The sequence below is a fragment of the Sminthopsis crassicaudata genome, chromosome 3, assembly GCF_048593235.1.
Source record: "Sminthopsis crassicaudata isolate SCR6 chromosome 3, ASM4859323v1, whole genome shotgun sequence".
NCBI classification, from domain to species: Eukaryota; Metazoa; Chordata; class Mammalia; order Dasyuromorphia; family Dasyuridae; genus Sminthopsis; species Sminthopsis crassicaudata.
The window spans coordinates 584,587,890-584,601,246 of record NC_133619.1 but is presented as its reverse complement, the minus strand read 5'-3'; positions in this window follow the sequence as shown (position 1 = coordinate 584,601,246).

The window sequence follows — 13,357 nt, the reverse complement described above, 5'->3', positions numbered from 1 at the left end:
TTTATGTATTGTCTTCCTCCATTAGAATGTAAACTTTTAGGTCAAAATTATCTTTGATTTGCTTATAATTGTATTTTCATTGCTCTGGTAAGTACTCAATAAATGATGTTGATGGACTGGCATACCATCTCCTTTCTTCATGTTTTTGTAAAGACTCTACATCTTCTATTAATGTCCTTCCCATCAATGCCATGTAGAATCTTAAGATCTTTCAGTACATAGTTTAGATGCTACTCCATGAAGTCTTTCTTCATCCTACAAGTTATTAGTAATTTCTCCTTCTTGCAATAATTTTGTATTATATATAATCCTATGATGTGCTTTTCATAACTCTCATTGTTCTGAAGAGTCAGATAACCTAAACTCAATTATGAGTTTACCCCTGAAATCTGTGTGTCTCTCTCAAGGGTCATAGTGATTCTTGTCTAATGTCATTAGTTCCGCTCCCTATATTGGTACTTTCCATTCAATATTAATCATCAGTGATTAGCTTCTCAATATCATTTAACCAACTAATATCAATCAGCTTTTATATATGGCTATTTACTAAAATAGCAATAAGTATAAATATTCCTTATCCTTTCTCATCCTTTCATTCCTGGGACATACTCTATTATATCACATCAATCCCTGGGGAAATTAAATTAAAAATCAGTGTATATTTTCTACAAAACATATACTTTGTGAAATTGACTTTCTAATTGGGCATATCCTATAGACAAATTGATCCCTTACCTATTGGTGAGCCTAGTGTATAGTAGGCACCAAATTCATTGTTGGTAAATTTTTTTGGATTTAATAATTTACTGTGCCTGTGGTCTCTATTTGTTTCTTATGGTCTCTCTGGGAGCAGAGACCCTAAAGAATTTGGCAAGGGGATATTACCAACTCACAGAGGTGTAGACTTTATCAAAGTCAAACAATTCATTCTATCTCTTATTAGTTCATTAATTTCCTAATTGAAATAAATAATAGGTTTCCATTATTCTAGTCCTTAGCCTACAGGTAGGCAGCTAATAGTATGGTTAAGAGAGGTGTGTGATTTATAATTTTCCAAAAGAGATAGAGGGTAAAGGGAAAAATTAATATCCTGTACTTTGTTTCCTGGAATCAACACCCATCAAAACTCCATTGTTTGACAAGAGCTTTATTTACCCTCTTTCTAATAATCCTACCTTTCCTATGCTATTCTTTCCTTAAATTGTCTTTTAAAATAATTCATAATTTTTAGTAATTACATATCATTTTTTAACATTTGCTTTAAAAATTTTTGAATTTCAAATGCTCTTCTTCACTCTATCTATTCCTTCACTGAGAAAGAAAGCCATTTGATAGAGGATATATGTAAAGGGCTGAATCTCCAAAAAGGTAGGCTTGAATCAGACAACTGAGCACTTTAAGGCTAATTACCTATTCGATGTGAGACAATGATTCTAACAGCATATGTTTGGATAAATGGCTCTTCTCACTGTTGGTGCTTGCTTATGTTTGGAGTTAAGATAATCATAGGCAAGAATTGAAGGGCAGAGAGAGAGAGAGTGGGGCAAGAGAGTCACGTGGCAGCAGGATGAGGAGGAGAGAGGCTGGAGATTCTGGACTCCAGAATCCAGGAGAGATGTTTGGCAAGCCTCGTGGCAGCTTTCCTACATCCTTCACTTATCTCCCTAAAGACCAAGGACTTTAATTCATTCTGACTCTGGCTGACCCTGAAAGCCCTTCAGGGAGCTAGCCCATACTCTACAGATATAGATGTGCAGTTATGCAAAAGATTTTTCCATTTAAGACACACTGTGAAAGAAAACCAAAAAAAAGTTTTAAAAGTATGCTTTAATCTTTATGCAGTTTCTATCAACTCTATCAACTCTTTCTCTGGATATGGTTAACATTTTTATTATTCTTCCTTCAAATTTTTTTATAGATCATTTTGTTACTGAAAATAGACCTTTGATAACTATATAATACTGCTGATAGGGTTCTGTTCTTTTCACTTTGCTTCAATTCATGAAACTCTTTCCAGGTTTTGTAAGAGCATACTGCTCATCATTTCTTATATTACAGCAGTGTTTCATCCGAGTCACAAATAAAAGTTTGTTCAGTCATTCTCCAATTGGTGATCATCTCCTCAATTTCCAATTCGTTGATACCACTAAAAAAGACGCTCTCAACATTTTGTGTGTGTGTGTGTGTGTGTGTGTGTGTGTGTGTGTGTGTGTGTGTGTGTGTGTGTGTGTTTGGGGATGTGTGTGTGAATACACATATATAGATAGATACAGGTCCTTTTCCTTTAAAAAATAGCTTTTTGAATACAGACCTAGTGGTGGAATTGCTATGTCAAAGGTAGCTCTTTGTTCTAAATACAGTTCCAAATTGTTCTCCAGAATGGTTAAATCAATTCACTGTCTCCAGTATCTCAGTTTGCCCATATCCTCTCCAACATTTGTCATTTTCATCTTCTCTTACATTAGCCAATCTGACAGATGTTAGATGGTACCTGAGAGTCGTTCTAATTTATATTTCTCTAACCAATAGCAATTTAGAGATTTTTCCCTATATGATTATAAATAGCTTTGATTAATTTTTTGAAGAATATTTGCTCATATCATTTGAACATTTTTCAACTTGGTAATTGGTCCTCATTTCTAGAAATTTGACTCAGTTCTCTGGACCTTTGAGAAATGAGACCTTTATCAAGGAAACTTGCTAAAATTTTTTTTCACAATTTTTAGTAACTATTTTTCTTCATAATATTTTGTCCTTGTTTATTCTATTCTCACTGTCCTTTTATCCAGTCTATCTTCAAAAGTGTTTTGCTTTTAAAAACTACCTCTCTCAATCTTCCCTCCCTTTTATTAGTCTTTGTTTCTTTTATTCTATTCCCTTTTCTGTTTTCCTATAGGCTAAGATAGATTTTTGTACCCAACTGGGTTTAAAACTGGTGTACTCAACTGAGTGTGTATATATGTTAGTCCCTATTTTAGCCAATTCTGATGAGAATAAGGGTCACATGCTCTCCTCACTCCATCTTTCCATCCATTGTAAAAGCTCTTTCATCTCTCCTTTATGTTAGATAATTTAACCCATCCTATCTCTCTTTCCCCAGTGCATTCCTCTTCTCTCACCTTAATTTTATTTTTTTTTTCAAGAAAATTATTTCATCATATTCAATTCACACCTGTGCCCTTTATATATATATATATATATATATATATATATATATATATTTATATATTTATTCTAAATATCCTAATAATGGGAAAATTTTTAGGAGTTACAAATATCATTTTACCATATGAGAATATGATAATTTAACCTCATTAAATCCCTTATGATTTCTCTTATGCTTCTCTTGAGTCTTATATTCACTTTTGACTTTTCACCAGGTATATTTGAAATGGCTTTATTTCAGTGAATATCTAGTTTTTCCCTTAAGGTATATATAAATTTTTTTTAGATAGGTAATTCTTAGTTGTAATCCTAGTTCTTTTGCCATCCCAGAATATCATAGACCAAGCTCTCCAGTCATTTAGTGTGGAAATTGCTAAATTTTGTGTTATCCTGACTATGGTTATACTATTTCTGGAAGTTTGTGTTTTCTGGAGGTGATTAGTGAATTCTGTCATTTTCTATTTTCCCCTATCATACTAGAATATGATGGCAGTTTTTCTTGATAATTTCTTGAAGTATGATGTTCAGAATCTTTTTTTTTTGATCATGTTCTTAAATTATCTCTTTTTGATAGCTCTTAAATTATCTCTTTTCAATCTATTTTCTAGGAGAGTTGTTTTTACGATGAGATATTACACATTTTCATCAATTAAAAAACTTCATTTTATTTTATTACTTCTTGATGTCTCATGATGTTATTAGCTTTCACTTACCCAATTCTGATTTTTAAGGAATTATTTTTTCAATGGGTTTTTAATACCTCCTTTATAATTTGATTAATTCTATTTTAAGAGTTCTTTTTTCAATCAATTTATGTATATCTTTTTCTATTTTTCAAATTCTGTTTTTTTAATAAAGCTTTTGATTTTCAAAACATATGTATGGATAATTTGACAACATTAAGCCTTGCATAGCCTTGTATTTCAGATTTTCTCCTCCTTTCCCCTACCCCTTCTCCTAGATGGCAAGCAATTCAATATATATTAAACATGTTAAAATATATGTTAAATCCAATATGTGTAAATATTTATACAATTCTCTTGCTGTACAAGAGAAATCAGATAAAAAAAGTAAATGAGTAAGAAAACAAAACGCAAATAAACAACAACAAAAAGAGTGAAAATGCTATGTTGTGGTCCATACTCAATTCCCACGGTTCTCTTTGTGGTTGTAGATGGCTCTCTTCATCACTGAACAGTTGGAACTAGTCTGAATCATCTCATTGTTGAAAAAAGCCATGTCCATCAGAATTGATCATCATATAATTCTTGTTGTTGCCATGTAACATGTTGTTCCTGGTTCTGTTCATTTCACTTAGCATCAATTCATATAAGTCTCTCCAGGTATCTCTCAAATCATCCTTCTGGTCGTTTCTTATAGAACAATAATATTCCATAACATTCATGTACCATAATTTATTCAGCCATTGTCCAACTGATGGGCTTCCACTCATTTTCCAGTTTCTAGCCACTACAAATTCAGAGGTCATAAGATCATAGGAACAGACGTAGAAGATATTTTGGAGACCATCTGGTCTGCTATTTTATAAATGAGGAAACCAAGGCCCTTGGTAATCAGGTGATTTGCACTCAGGTTGTGGGCATCAGGGAAGGGATTCACATTCAGATCCTCTCCTTCCAGAGCCAGAGCTCATTCCATTAAATCTCCTCTCCAGAATACAACCTGACTTATTCTGCTTAGCATCTGAGGGCAAGTATATGGGATTTGCAAAGAGATAAGAAACCTAGGGTTAGGGTTGATATAAGGAAAAAAAAAAACTTTCTAAAAATCTTTCTAAAAATCATTTATGTTCAAGTCTTCATGACCCAATTTGTTTTTTGTTTGTTTGTTTTTTGGCAAAGATATTGTAGTGGCTTGCTTTTTTCTACTCCAGCTCATTTTACAGATGAAGAAACTGAAGTAAACAAGGCTAAGTAATTTGCCCAGGATCACACAACTAGTAAATATTGGAGGCTAGATTTGAAACAGATCATTTTGACTCCAAAATTGTCACTCTATCCATTGAGCCACCTTTCTGCCCTTCTAAAAATTGGTGTTATCTAAAAGTAGAATGAATGGGCTGCCTTGGGAAGTAATGACTATGTAATCAATTGAAGTCTTCAAGCAAAGGTTGGATACCATGGTCTGATATCCCTTCCAATTCTAGGGTTCTGTGACACTGTGGTTCCTCACAAATAGTCATCTAATCTGTGAATGCCTTCAATAAAGAGGAACTAAGAGATCTCTGAGACATCTTTTCCCACTTTTGGGCAGTTATGATAGTTAGAAGGATTTTCCTCATTTAGACTGCAAATCTGTCATTTAAACTTCCTTTATACTTTGAACTGTTCTTTGAAATCAAGGAGACTAATTGAAACCTTCTTCCAACATAATAGTTCTTTAAATATTTGTAAACAGTGATCACATCTCTTTAAGACATTTTCCATTTCTAGTTTTTATATCCACTTCAACAAAATATTTTTATGATTCAGATTTGGGCCAAGTGGGAAAAAATCAGGAGACATTTAAAGAGCTATTCCTTCTCTTTCTTGTCCCTTTCTCATCATTTATCTTCTTTCCCCTCAACTTTTTTTTCCAGAGGATCCCATTAAATAAAAGCTAATAGCACTTATATAGAATTTTAGGATCCCATTAAATAAAAGCTAATAGTTAGCACTTAAATAGAATTTTAAGGTTTGCAAAGTACTTCACAAGTATTATCACATTTGATTTTCACACCCTGGTATGTAGATGCTGTTATTATTCTTAATTTACAAATGAGGAACCTGAAACAGAAGTTAAGTATCTTGTCCAGCTGCACAGCTAGTAAATGCCTGACACTGGATTTGAACTCATTTTGATTCTGTCCACTATTCTCTCTCTTCTTAAAAATTATATCAGAAGGGATTGGAGATATGAAAAGAAAGAGAAAAAGAAGAAGACGGGGTCTGGAGAGAGACTTCATGCAGGGTGATGAAGGAGGAAGAAAGAATAGAAGAATTAAGAACTTACCTCAAAGCAGCAGTGGCAGAAGCAGTGATAGGAGAAGTATTTTTGAGGCAAGAATGGTTTGGGAAAGGGAGTAGAGACGGGGGAGGGGACTGGTAGAGAATAGAGAAGCAAAACTATGGTAGAGATGGGGAAGAAGACAGGCTTAAGACTGGAGAAGTTAGACTAAAATAGAGACTGGCCATAGGACCATGAAGGTGATGCAGGGTTATGTGTTAGCAAGAGGCCCAGAGGCAGAGGCTGGGTTCCAGGAAAAAGAAGCCAGGTGTCTTTAGAACCAGTGGTTATTAAGTTGTTCTGTCCCCTGAGATTTCTTTTTCCCAGATAGGGTTCTCTGGGTAATCTTTCCCTGACTACCTCTGTATATATGTAGGCAGATCCTTAGTTCTAGGAAGCTGGCAAAAATAGAGAAATATCATAACACTGATTGTAATTTTAAAATTAGTTACACAAGCCTAATATATAACTATTATAATTGCAATTTATTAAATATGTAATAATTAAACATAAACAATTAATTATAATCTATCATTAATTATTGTAGTAATATCAATTAGTTATATCATTATTAATTAAATAAATATATTTTGATAATAATCACTGAAAATAATGAGGTAGCACTTACATGGTGCTTTTAAATTTTGCAAAATACTTTATACACATTTCATTTAATCTTCACAACTTTGTGAAATAGATGCTGTTTTTGCTCCCATTTATACTTGAGAAAACTGAGGCAGACAGAAATTTGTAATATGATTATAAGTGTCTGAGAAAGAATTTGAATTTAGTTTATTTTAGTTCTTTATTGTGCATGGCACTACCTAGTGTGTCCAAGTCATATTGCACTTTGCAGCTTCTAAAACATTGTTTCATTTGACAATTAAAATTCCACTAAGTAAGCGAATAGTTGAATTATTAAATCAAAATCTCTGAGTTGTAAAAGAATTTAGAGCTTATCAATCATAGCCCTATTTGCAGTATGAATTCTTTCTATCACTAACTAGTAGTAACTTTTGCCTTTGTAGAATAACGATGTTTAATTTCATGAATGGCCATGATCAAAGAATTCATCAACATGTGTTCAACCAGTTGGTAATAAATCTCTCTGTATTTTTCTGGATTTACCTCAGAAAATAGATATACATAGTATGTCACTCAGAGCATATTCTACACCTGTTTAGGTTCCCCTCTGGACTTTATCATGTCATAGAAGCTTCCTCACTTTGGATGTTCATTTTAGTATTGAACTTATCCCACCAGAAGTATTGCCAGGCCCTGTGATCCCTTCTTCTGATTGATTTGCCCCTCCTATAATCTCTAATTTAAGATTGGTCATGTCTTCATTTCTCCCCAATCTCTACTTCTAACTCTGTCTTTGGAATGTTTATTTTTCTTTTTTGAATGCCTCCTGTATGCTACCTTACTTTATATTCATAAGGGATGTCATTTGTCATGCCTGTATTGTCTGATAGTTTTTGCTTTTTTTTTTCAACTTAAGTCTGAATTTTGTTCTAAGAAGTTCATAATCTGAGCCACATTTGGGTTCAGATCTTTATTATGTGACTATGTAGAGCTTCTCCACATTTGTCTTCAAAATAGATTATCAATCTAATTTCTTTATTGGCCAGCAGGTGATGTTTATATGTAGAGTTGCCTTTTGAGTTGTTGAAAAAGGATGTTTTCTATGACCAGATAGTTATCTCAATAACCCTCTGTTAATCTCTGCCCTGCTTCATTTTGAACTCCAGGGTCAAACTTGTCTGTTAATTCCAATTATCTTTTGATTTTCTACTTTATTACATCAGTTCCCTATGAAGAATGTGACAACTTTTGGTGTTATTTCTTAAAGATGTTCTAAGTCTTCATTATCAACTTCGATCTCTTTGGTTGTACACCAGAATTACTGTGATATTGAAGTGTTTGCCTTGGATTGGGACAGAAAGCATTATGTCATTTTTCAGATTATATGCTAGTATTGATTTTCTCATATTTTTATTTACTATGAAGGCAACTTCATTTTTTTCTAAGGAATTCTTTCCTAAAATGCTATATATAATGATCACCTGAATTAAATTCACCCAAGATATAAGATTCTAAAGATCACCTAGCAGAAGAAGATGCCAGATACTGAGGTCCTTTCTCAAACTAACTACCAAACATTCCAACTGTACTGCAGAGAGCACAATTCAATTGGACTGACCATATTGTTTGTATGCTTGCCAAAAAAATATTTTATGAAAAACTCACAAAGGCCAAGCACTTACAAAGTGGCCAGAAAAAACAATACAAGGACACTTTCAATATAATGCTTAAGAATTTTGGAATCAATTGTATGACATGGGAGACGCCAGCACAGGACCACACAGCATGGTATATCCTCATCAGAGAAGGTGGTATGCACTATGAACAAAGTAGAATTCACTTAGTCCAGAAGAAATTAAGATGCACAAAGTTAGAAAAACCACCTTAACTGTTCATAGGGACTATTTATGTCTAACCTGTGGCAGAGTATTTCAAGCTCATATCAGCTTGATCAGTCATAGTTAGACACACTGAAGTTTGACTCTAACCTGTTGATGTCATTTTGGTCCTCTTTGAGAACAAAGGACAACAACCACTCAACCACCCAAGATGTCAATGTTTATTCTTACCATCCTTTGTTTGACCAACTTTGGGTTCCCTTGGTTCATAACATTGATCTGTCCAGATTTGGATCTTCCTTTAGTTTCCAGATAATTTCACAGCTAAGCTTCCTTTCTGCTTTGGCCCAGCTGCCACATAAGTATAGCTACTTATAGGTGTTCTCTACTCTTCCTGAGTAGCATATTGAACATCTTCTGATCCAATAGTTTTTATCTTACAATGTCATCTCTTTCATTATTTTACTACTGTCCATAAGGTTTTCTTGGCAGGAGTGCTATGCTGTTTCCTTCTTCAGTTTCACTGAACTATGCAAGTCCCTTCACAAAACTGCAGTGGTTTTGAATTGAACTGATTAGATGAAGTTTTCTCAAGTTTATGAGACTAGGCCCTATATTCAATTGAGCCTTGGCTTTCAAGAAGCCAAATGATCCCTGTTCTTAGAACTGGGAGATTGGGCTTTAAACTTTGGGTCTTGGAGGGACCTTGGGGGGGTCATAATGATCTCTAAAGGGATGAACCTTAAACCCTGGGATGCAAGAAGTTAGTGAAGTTGCAGGAAGTGATGTGACATGTGGGAGGCAGACAACATTGGTGACCATTGGTCAAGGATGATCACATTCTTTTAGTCTATCCAATGAAAAATCTTGGGTCTTTTGTCTTTTAAACCTTGGACAACACAGAAGCTGGACAGGTTCCAGGGGCACATGGGATGGTTCCCATGTGTGTGTCTGAGCCTCTCCCTGTAAGAATTAAATAAATGCTTTCTCTTTGTACCTGAAGATATCTCTGATTAGTTAATTTGGGAAAGGAAGTCCAGCCCTATCCCACACAGTTTATGGTGGCTCGGTCTGGATCTGTGGCTTCTCAGAGAGATGCTTGAGATCCTAATTCAAGGCAGGCACCAGGTTAGGTTTACTCTGACCAATCTTAAGATCAGACTCTCAGCCTCCCTCTCTCAGATACAAACAGAAAGCAAACACAAGTCTTTGAAGATGAAGCTTGGGTAAGAGAGAGCCAGGTAACTTATACATGTGTAATCCATGGAGGCACTGTCTGTTAATGTGTCCTTGAATTGTCCTTAAGTGGCCCTGGGATCATCAAGCCTTGGATGATCTGTATCAAGGAGTGAGGACCAAGAAAGGGGTTCTGTTAGTGGCACAGGATGGGGGCATTCTGCAATTGGCTAGGAAGGCAGGCAACTCTTTCCTACTATGGTCTGCCAAGTCACCCTTTGGGGGGGTCAACTGTGCATTTTGCTGGAGACCAGGTGATGAGATTGGATGCTCTGAGAGGGGCAGTCCAATTCAAATCTTGGAACAAAAAGAAAAAAAGAGTGTCCTTGTTGAATGTGAGAAAGTAGGGGAAGAGATGGTTTCTTCCATGTAATTTTTGTATGTGTTTATGTCTTTGTGCAGAATGTCTATTCATTTTTCCAAATTATCCCCTTCCTCCCTCTACTCCCTCCCCTTGATGACAGGCAATCCCATACATTTTACATGTGTTACAATATAACCTAGATACAATATATGTGTGTAAATACCATTTTCTTGTTGCACATTAAGTATTAGATTCCAAAGGTATAAGTAACCTGGGTAGATAGACAGTAGTGCTAACAATTTACATTCACTTCCCAGTGTTCCTTCTCTGGGTGTAGTTGTTTCTGTCCATCATTGATCAACTGGAAGTGAGTTGGATCTTCTTTATGTTGAAGATATCCGGAAGTGGATATCTTCAACAAAGAAAAGATCTAACTCAGATCCAATTGATCAATGATGGACAGAATCAGCTACACTCAGAGAAGGAACACTTGGAAAATGATTGTAAACTGTTTGCATTTTTTGTTTTTCTTCCCAGGTTATTTTTACCTTCCAAATCTAATTCTTCCTTTGCAACAACAACAACAACAAAAAATTCGGTATTGCACACATATATTGTATCTAGGATATACTATAACATATTTAATATGTATGGGAATGCCTGCCATCTATGTGAGGGGATGGAGGGAAGGAGGGGAAAATTCAGAACAGAAGGGAGTATAAGGGATAATGTTGTAAAAAAATTACCTATGCATATGTACTGTCAAAAAATGTTATAATTAAAAAATTAATTTTAAAAATTTAAAAAAAGAAACAGGTATATATAAATCCATTATTATGGGAGATATTACACATAATTACATAAATTACATAAACACATAGCATCATAACACATGCTAGAAGTGATGTAACATGATATGATCAAATAATCATAAATTGAGAATTTATACATGTCCTAGAAATAGTCCAAACGGAATCCATTCTCTATTAGTTCATGTGCCAATAATCCAATAATTCCTGTAAGTTTTAAAATCCTGCAATAGTCTCATCAACAGTTTTTCATCTCAAGGAATCCAATGATCTCTGCTGGTTTTCAAGTCCTTTAACAGTCTTATCTTGTTAAGGAATCCAATGATTCCTGCCTGTTTTAAAGTTCTTTAACAGTCTCTTTATCAGCCATGCTCTTTCAGTGTCAGATGTTTCTTAGATCTTCTTCTTTGTTTTAAGGTTTTTCTCCTTTTCTGTCCCTCTCCAGGTGCTTGTTGCCATTCATCTGTTTCCTTCTCCATCTGTTTCCTTATGTGTGCTAAAATACAAGCAAACCCTTTCTCCCAGGCAGTTAACCTACCTAATTTCCCCTTCTATTTACCACTTTCTAAATCTCTTCTATCATCTGGCAATTACATTGGAGCTGTTTGCACTGGACCCTGCCCTGTTGGTTTAAAAGGCCTTGTATTCTCCCCAAGTGTAATCCATTTCTGCTATCTGATTGCTTTTTGGCTGACTGATCAGGTAATCTTTTTCTTCCATGTGATTACTTTTCAGCTGATAGATCACATCAGAGTCCTTGACCTTCTAAAGACTCTTTGGGTATAATCTCAGTTGCCATCATGCCCCACCTATCTTTTGATTGAGTTCTTGGAGCTGGGCCCCACCTCTCATTTCTCTGGGTCAGTCTACATTCTGAGGCACAGTGGAAGCCCTTGTGACATTTTGGACATGGGGCTTTAAGTCTTCTTTCATCCTGTCTTCTCACCCTATCTCCATATGTACACTGAGCTCTTAGATGATCAACTTTTACACATTGAAAACATCGATGAGCTTCCCTAGAAGTCCTTTGCCAGGAAGGACCCTGTCTTTCCATGTTCATCATAGTCTGAGCATAATGAGTATTGGTGCCCACTATAGCACAGCATCTTATGATCTCCTCTAAAGAAGCATCTTTGTCTAGTCTCCATATAATTCTTTTGCAAATCTCATTGGCATTTTCCATAGCCAAATGTCTAGTCATTATTTCTGTAACTGCATTTTCTCCAATAGTTCTTTTGACAGCAGTTAGCAGATGTCCCACAAAATCCGCAAAAGTTCATTGGGACCTTGCTCTATTTTTGTGAAAGCCTCCCCTTGATCTTTCTGTCTGGGGAGGGAACCCCAAACTTTTATTGCAGCCTTAGAAATTTTCTCATACACTCTCATGGGATAATAAATCTGTTCTGAATTCTCTCCATACTGACCTTCACCTGCTAGTTGGTCAAAAGTGAATTGTGTGTTAACCCCTTTTTCCTTATTGCCTCTGACTTGAATCCTACATAATTCATGAAACTCTGAAAGCTACAACAAGTTTTGTCCAGGTTCTAAACATGTCCTTGCTATGGATTTCCAATCATTCAGGGTTAGGATTTCATAAGACAAATTATCTATTAACATCTTAACATAAGATGATGTGGCTCCATAAAGAGTGCAACCTTTTTTCAAATCCTTAATTTTATCCAAATTAAAAGGGGTGTAACTTCTCTTTTTTTGACCTGAAGAATCAATATCTTCAATCACAGGATATGCATCTATAAAATCACTTACACCCTGTCCTTCTCTCTTAGCCTTAATCAATGCTTTTTCTAATCTTGTCATAGATTGCTTAACAGGCGATTCTGTTTGTGTTTCTGCCTCTTCCCCTCCTCCTTCTTCTTCCACACCTGAAGGGTTAATTGAGAGAGAAGATGGGAAATGCTCCTGTTGCTCAGAATTGTACTTAACTCCATTGTTATCTGATTCATTCTTCTTACCTAGATTAGTTGACCCCTCCCCCTTTTGCTCCTTCTTTTTCCTTATTTTATAACTTCCTAAATATTTCTTCTATATATTATATATATATATATATATACATATATATATATATATATATTTCTAAATATAGCTTCCTGTAATTTCCTAAATCCAGTTGAATTATATTGTATGTTTTAAGTGTGTCTTTCTTTTTATTAATTTTATAATCATAACTTTTTTTTGACAGTACATATGCATAGGTAATTTTTTACATTATCCCTTACACTTTTCCGAATTTTCCCCTCCTTCCCTCCACCCCCTCCTTTAGATTGCAGGCATTCCCATACATATTAAATATGTTACAGTATATCCTAGATACAATATATGTGTGCAGAACCAAATTTTTTATTTTTATTGTTGTTCTTGTTGTTGGAAAAGAAGAATTGGATTCAGAAGGTAAA